The 6927-nt window shown below is 42.0% G+C and overlaps 1 long non-coding RNA gene across 1 annotated transcript; it reads left to right on the top strand.

Moving 5' to 3' along the window:
- Positions 1-2161: 2161 nt before the first annotated feature.
- On the top strand, positions 2162-4614 carry LOC134732482 (uncharacterized). The gene is made up of 2 exons (XR_010115705.1): positions 2162-2276; positions 2710-4614. It is a non-coding gene; the product is annotated as an uncharacterized lncRNA (long non-coding RNA).
- The last annotated feature ends 2313 nt before the right edge of the window (positions 4615-6927 follow it).

The raw sequence follows: 6927 nt of genomic DNA, 5'->3' as shown, positions 1-6927 counted from the left end.
TCTATAGGGGAAAGAAAAAGAAAATACATCAAAATATTAATAGTGATTATTTCTGGGTATAGGATTATTGGTGGTTATTTTATATTTTGCACTTTACAACATTTTTGTGATGAACATATATTAATATTTATTACCAGAACAGTAAAAAGACTTTAGACTTCAGAAATTCTATCCATTCTTGAAAACCATGTCAAAGGCCAAACCAGCAAAGCCTTTAATTATCCCTGATTGGGAACAAGAGGAACATCCCCTACTGATTTGCTCCTCTCTGTGTTGCTTATGACATGCCTTGTATTGCAGTTATTTATTTACTTTTCTTATCACCCCACCTTTATGGTGAGTGCTTCAGGGTTGTGCTGTATTTGCCTTGAATGTAGAAAGCACACATTGCATATTTGTTAACTAAAGATGTATTGAATGATTTGTTGTGATATCACATTCAAAATATACCCCATATCAGACTACTTCTCCACCTCGGCTCTGGACCCTGGTACCATGCTGACCTCATGTCTTATGACTTTTCCCTAACTCACAGTCCAGCCATACTGGCCTCCTTGCTACTCTTCCATCTCCCCATACAGGCTCCTGTCTCTAATACTTTGTACTTCTTGTTATCACTGCCTGAAAGAACTCCTCCCCAATCATTGGTATGGCTTTGTACTCTCTAATCCTCCTTCAAGTCTTTGCTCAAATGTCTCCTTTACCTCCTAAAACACAATGGCAAAACTTCAAATAACCCAACTTAAAAATGGCCAAAGGACTTGAATAGACATTTCTCCAAAGACAACACACAAATGGCCAACAGGTATATAAAAAGATGTTCAACATTGCTAAGCATCAGGGAAATGTAAATCAAAATGACAATGAGATATCACCTTACACCTATTTGGCTATTCTTTAAAAACAAAAGATAAGTTGTGGTGAGGATGTGGAGAAATGGGAACCCTTGTACACTGTTGGTGGGAATGTAAAAGGGTGTAGTGGCTATGGAAAACAGTATGGCGGTTCCTTGAAAAATTAAAAATAGAACTATCATATGATCCAGCAATCCCACTACTGGGTATATATCAAAGGAAATGAAATCAGTATGTCAAAAATAAATCTCCACTTCTGTGTTTATTGTAGCATTATTCACCACAGCCAAAATAAGGAAACAACCTAAATGTCTATCAATGGATGAATGAATAAAGCAAGTGTGGTATACATACATAATGGAATATTATGAAGCCATAAAAAAGAAGGAAATCCTGCCATATGCCAAAACAAGGACGAAATGGAAGACATTATGCTAAGTGAAATAAGCCAGATACAGGACAAACACTACATGATTTCACTTATATAATGTATCTAAACGTGTCAAACTCATAGAAACGGAGAGTAGAATGGTAGATGCCAGGGGCTGGGGGAGGGGCAATGGGGAGTTACTATTCAACAGGCATAAAGTTTCGGTTATACAAAATGAGGAAGCTCTGGAGGTCAGCTGCACAACATTGTGCGTATAGTTAACTTAAATTTTTGTTGATGGGATAGATCTCATGTTACCTGTTCTTACCACAGTTTTATATATATACATATATATGTCTCCCCTTCTCAGCGAGGCCTACCCTGAACCCCACTCTCTACCCCTAGAACTTCCTTTCTCCTTCTCTTGCTTTGCTTTTCCTCATAGTTCTTTTCACCACTATATATTTCACTTATTTGTTGTGGTCCACCTCCCTCAGTTAGGAAGGTCTTCAACAGAGCCCTGCACAGACAAAGAGCAGGCACTTGATAAATATGTGCTGAATCATTCATGTCTCATGCCACAGCCACTGTGCTTTACTCCTCTTGCTTGACTCTTAGGACATAGCTCCAGTTCCAAGTTTAACTTGAACTCTGAGGCCAGGCAGCTTCTTTCAAAACTAATAATGTTCAAGTGGCAAAGTTCAGTTGCAGCAAAGCATTAATTGCTCACATGAACATCAAGGTTTCCAAGGCCTTGTGACCTTGCTTCCCTAAGACCCAGAAAGGGGAGTCCTGGACATCAAAGGAATCCATCAAGTGTTACCGACAATCATTCCAGCGATGCTGAAAGTCTAATGTTTTTAATGACCCCTGGCCTCTCACTTGAGCAATAAACCCAAAAGTGATTTTCCTCTTCAAATTTCCTTTCCCTAATCAGACCAACAGGCACACACAGAAGCATGAAATAATGGTGCAACAGAACAGCGCTGGACTAAGAAGTCAGGGAGCTAACTTCTAATCTAGCCTTCTTCACTTCATATCTATGAGTATGGGTGAGTCCCTTACTATCTGAGCCTCAATTTTCTCATTTTTTAAAAAAAGAATTCAATCTAGATCATCTCCATATACCCACTTTTCTTGCTCTGAAATGTTAGTGTTCCATGAAATGGTAAGTCTCTGCAAAGAGGATTCTAGAGCCATCCAGGGTTGCATTTCCTCAATTCCTCCATGTGAACCCTGTCCTTTTTCTTCATTTCTTTCCCCCACATAAAACTACCTTCTGTCATATCCCAGGGAAATTCTAATTATGAGGTTCTTAAGAGGATCTCCTGAGCTTATTCCATCCCTAAACTGGAACAAGCATAAAGATCTGCTGGGGCTCTGTGAGTATGAAATGCGCTAATGTGTATAAACCATCTGCCTTAGTGCCGGCATATAACAGGCTCCTGGTAAATATTCATTTTGTCCCTTTCATGTCCTTTTCAGGGTTCTATTCTGATGAGCCTAGGAAAAGAGAGAATGCATGAAACCATTAGCCCAGCCTCCATCTGATCACACTTGCCACCTTCATCTTCAGAAATGACAGGGCAGCCGCCTTGCCTTGATCCATACAATTCCACCAGGGCCTGGTCAGATCATCATGATGTCAACAGCCATTTTGTGGATCATTCCCAGTGGCTTTGTTTTTTGCAACATATATTCTCTCATTTAATCTTCACAACAGCCCTAATAAATAGCTATCATATTCCATGCTACAGATGAGGACATTGAGGAACACATGTTGCTGAGGGTTATCACAAGCTGGTAAGTGACAAGTTGGGCACTCAAAATTAGGTTTTCCAATGCACAGCTCCTTCCTCCTTCCCAAAGCTGCAGAGTGAAATGGGTGTGATGGAATGAGTCACTATCTGAAAATGCTGGGTCGACATGCGCCAAGTTGGAGGAGTTAACATTGGTGGTCCCTGACTTGTTTTTCCCTTAAGGGGTAATAATGAACAAACCTTAACCTGTTAAGCATCCGCGTGCACATAGTATTACATCTGATTTCTAATTTTTCCAACAACTCTGAAAGCGAGCTGAGCTCAAAGAGATTAAGGAACCAGCCTGAGGATACCCAGGCAGTAGCTGGTAGAGCTGTAGGCCCTACCCAGGTTCCTCTGGCTCCGTGGTTCCCTCTCCCCACTCTGCAATTCTCTCTAGTAATGTCAATTGTTGGGCCCTAGGGGTGAGATTTTACCACCATACCATCTGAGTACCTACCCTGCACAGAATCCTGCTTACCCCATCTGAGTCTCTGGCACAGGAACCAACAGCACGAAGTTGGCCTCAGCTTCACCTCCCATCACCTGAGCATCACCTGAGCCCACCAGTTGCCGTCCCTGCTTCAAACGCATAAGATCCTCATGAGCTGCCCTGCTCACTAGGCCTTGAAATTGCCATATTTTGTATCACTTTCAACACTTCCTTATGGACAAGGGATACCTTGAGGGCAGAGCTTATGTGGGGAATGTTTCTGTTTGCTCATGGCACCTGGTATAAAGCCTTTCTTATAAAATCCTGAGAATAAATACATTTATGCTCAGTGCTTTGGGAATTGTGATGAAGCATGCTGTGCTTCATTAACGTGTTTCTCCATTCTTGCATGGAAGAGGCTATGAAATTTAAGGGTTGAGCAGGAAGAAACTAGGTTGTGAGCAACTGGAGAACAGGAACAATGTCTGATTCAAGGTCTAATGCTTAGGCCAAAAGCCCTTCCCCTAGCGCTTAGGACCTCAATGAACAAACAGACTTCAGCAAGTCCAATAACCCCCTAAACATATATGTAAATGTTTTTGAGGATGTTCATTTCTACACTTGTCTACCGCAAAAACCCAGAGCTTTCATTTGATTCTCAAAGCGTGTTAAGACTCACTCTCCAAGTACATAGTAGATGCACACTCATATATCCAACATATGTGAATGAGCACTTCCTCAGAACCATTTGCTCTATGGATTGATGAAGGAAGGAAAAGAGGTGTGCAAGGTGCAGACTTTTAAAGTCAGATTCATTTATTTCACTGGTTTTAGTTAAAGCTTTTGAGATACTGTTAGAGGGTCAAGTCCTTCTTCCCAATTAGAGTCCCCCTTGAGTCATTTTAAAGGCCAAATTTTAAAAGCAGCAATATTACACAAGTTTCAGGCTAGAAACCGGGACACCTGAATTCTGATTCCAGAGTTGTTACTGATTAGTCAGAGTGGCCTTAGGCAAGTCCCTGAAAGCAGGTGGTTTGTGACACTTAAAGTCTGCCACAACCCAATGACAGATGACTTTTCCATAGGAGAACAAATTTATTATTTTTTAAATGTATGGAAAAGTAAAATATAACCATAATTAATAAATGTTATATTGACAACATGTTCTGGAAGATTCTTTCTAATACCATACCCTCCATCCCTCTATTCCCCTATATCCCTTACTCACTCATGCCTCCCCTTTCATTTCCAGCCAAGAAAGCATATGAGCAGGTGAGGAATAGTGATTCCTCCTAATTTAATTTAAAAGTGAATTGTTTGCAGACATGAGCACTTTGATGGTAGTGTGTTATAGACTACGGGAACATTCCTCCCACGACGTCGTGAGCATGTGGAGCTCAAGAAGATGGAGAGATCCCTGGATTTAGAGTCAGAGCAATTACATAGCAAATCTCAGCTCTGCTTATTGGCTGTGTGACTTTGGGAAGTTAGATGACTTCTCTGTGCCTCTGTTTCATTATCTGAAAAATGGAGATGGCACCCGTTATCTCACAGGGTTGTGAGGGTTAAACAAGGTATAGGGTGGAAAGGGCCAATTAGCACTGTGCCCAGCCCATAGACAATGAATTTCAGTGTTCTCCTAATTACTCTCTCTGGACCTCAGGTTTCTGGTCATCAAGATGAAAAGGGTGGGCTGGGCGAGGTGGCTCATGCTTGTAATCCCAGCACTTTGGGAGGCCGAGGCGGGCGGATCACGAGGTCAGGAGATCGAGACCACAGTGAAACCCCGTCTCTACTAAAAATACAAAAAATTAGCCGGGCGTGGTGGCGGGCGCCTGTAGTCCCAGCTACTCAGAGAGGCTGAGGCAGGAGAATGGCGTGAACCCGGGAGGCGGAGCTTGCAGTGAGCCGAGATCACACCACTGCACTCCAGCCTGGGCGACAGAGCTAGACTCCGTCTCAAAAAAAAAAAAAAAAAAAAAAAAAAAAAGATGAAAAGGGTGAATTAGATCTACGCTGGCAGGACCTATATTGGTTTCCCTCACCTCCTGATTCTAGAATGGATCCCAGCTACCTTGGGGGTGAGGCTTTAGTAAGATGGAAAGAAAACAGAGAAAGAGGCTGGGCGGGGTTGCTCACATCTGTAATCCCAGCACTTTGAGAGGCCAAGGAGGATGGATCACCAAGGCCAGGAGTTTGAGACCAGCCTGGACAACATGGTGAAAACCTGTCTCTACTGAATATACACAAAAATAATTAGCCAGGCTTGGTAGTGTGCACCTGTAGTCCCAGCTACTCGGGAGACTGAGGCATGAGAATTGCTTGAACCGAGGAGGCAGAGGCTGGATTGAGATCGCACCACTGCACTCCAGCCTGGGCAACAGAGCAAGACTCTGTCTCAAAAAAAAAAAGAAAAGAAAAAAAGAGACAGAAACCAATACATCAAAGATTTGCTACTGAGTTAGCCAATATTATCGAGGGAAACTTCTTAGCAGATGCTTCTCTCTGAAGGACAGGAAAGGTCATCATTCACCTCTGTAGCATCACGAAGGAAAAACTGGAAGGAGTGGCCTGTCCCGGCCTTCTAGGCCCCACAGAGAGAATTAAGCAGTTACAAATCTTTGCTTCTCAAACTAAGAGACAGGTATCCTTGCAGGAATGCAGCAGGAGCTAGAAACACCCGAGGCATGAGAAAGCCAGCTTATCTTACTGAGACACTGTATTGCAATTTTTAAAATTATTTTTATTTTTTGCAGTTTTTTTAAATGGCAATATAAAACTTTATATTTTGCTTTTATTTTTAAAAACACAGATATATTATGATAAAACTGTTTTTATAGATTTTTAAGACCAGGGTGGGGAGGGGGCCTAACCCATTCATATACTCTTATGAGGTAGAAAAGTGTAAGATACACAGGCCAAGATGGTCCCTAACATCATGTGTGGTTGTATGTCTGTGCCAGCTCCAGGACTGCCTCTCCAGACAAGACTATCAGAGCTTATCAAAAACAAATAACTAAATTAAAATATAAAACTGGGGCAGAAATTTGGAGTTCACCTTGAAAAGAATTAGCTCAAACAGCAAGCAAGCCAGGAGCAGCGGAACAAACTAAGTGCTCCCTGGCCCAGGCTGCAGGGTTGCATGGTCCTGGGGGAGCATTTCCACTTTGTGCCCAGGACAAAAGGCCTTCATGGACATCACATGGACTGAGGCAGGCGCCCTTGTGATGTTGCAGGCAGATAAGGAATAGGCCAATCATTCTTATGGTGTGTAAAAGGAAAACAAGAGCTATAAGAACTCCAGTGGACAGACAGGTCACAAATCAACTAAACATCAAGAATGATGAAATTCTAATCATTTCTGGATACTGCCTAATGTTGAAAGCAATTCATTTTATTGCATAAAACTGGAGGAGTGCAGAAAAGCATAAACTACAAGTAAAAATTACCCATAATCTCTTTGCCCAGAGA

This window comes from Symphalangus syndactylus, chromosome 2 (assembly GCF_028878055.3).
Source record: "Symphalangus syndactylus isolate Jambi chromosome 2, NHGRI_mSymSyn1-v2.1_pri, whole genome shotgun sequence".
In the NCBI taxonomy this organism is placed as follows: domain Eukaryota; kingdom Metazoa; phylum Chordata; class Mammalia; order Primates; family Hylobatidae; genus Symphalangus; species Symphalangus syndactylus.
The sequence above is the reverse complement of the archived record's forward strand: the minus strand, read 5'-3'. Positions and strand labels throughout refer to the sequence as shown.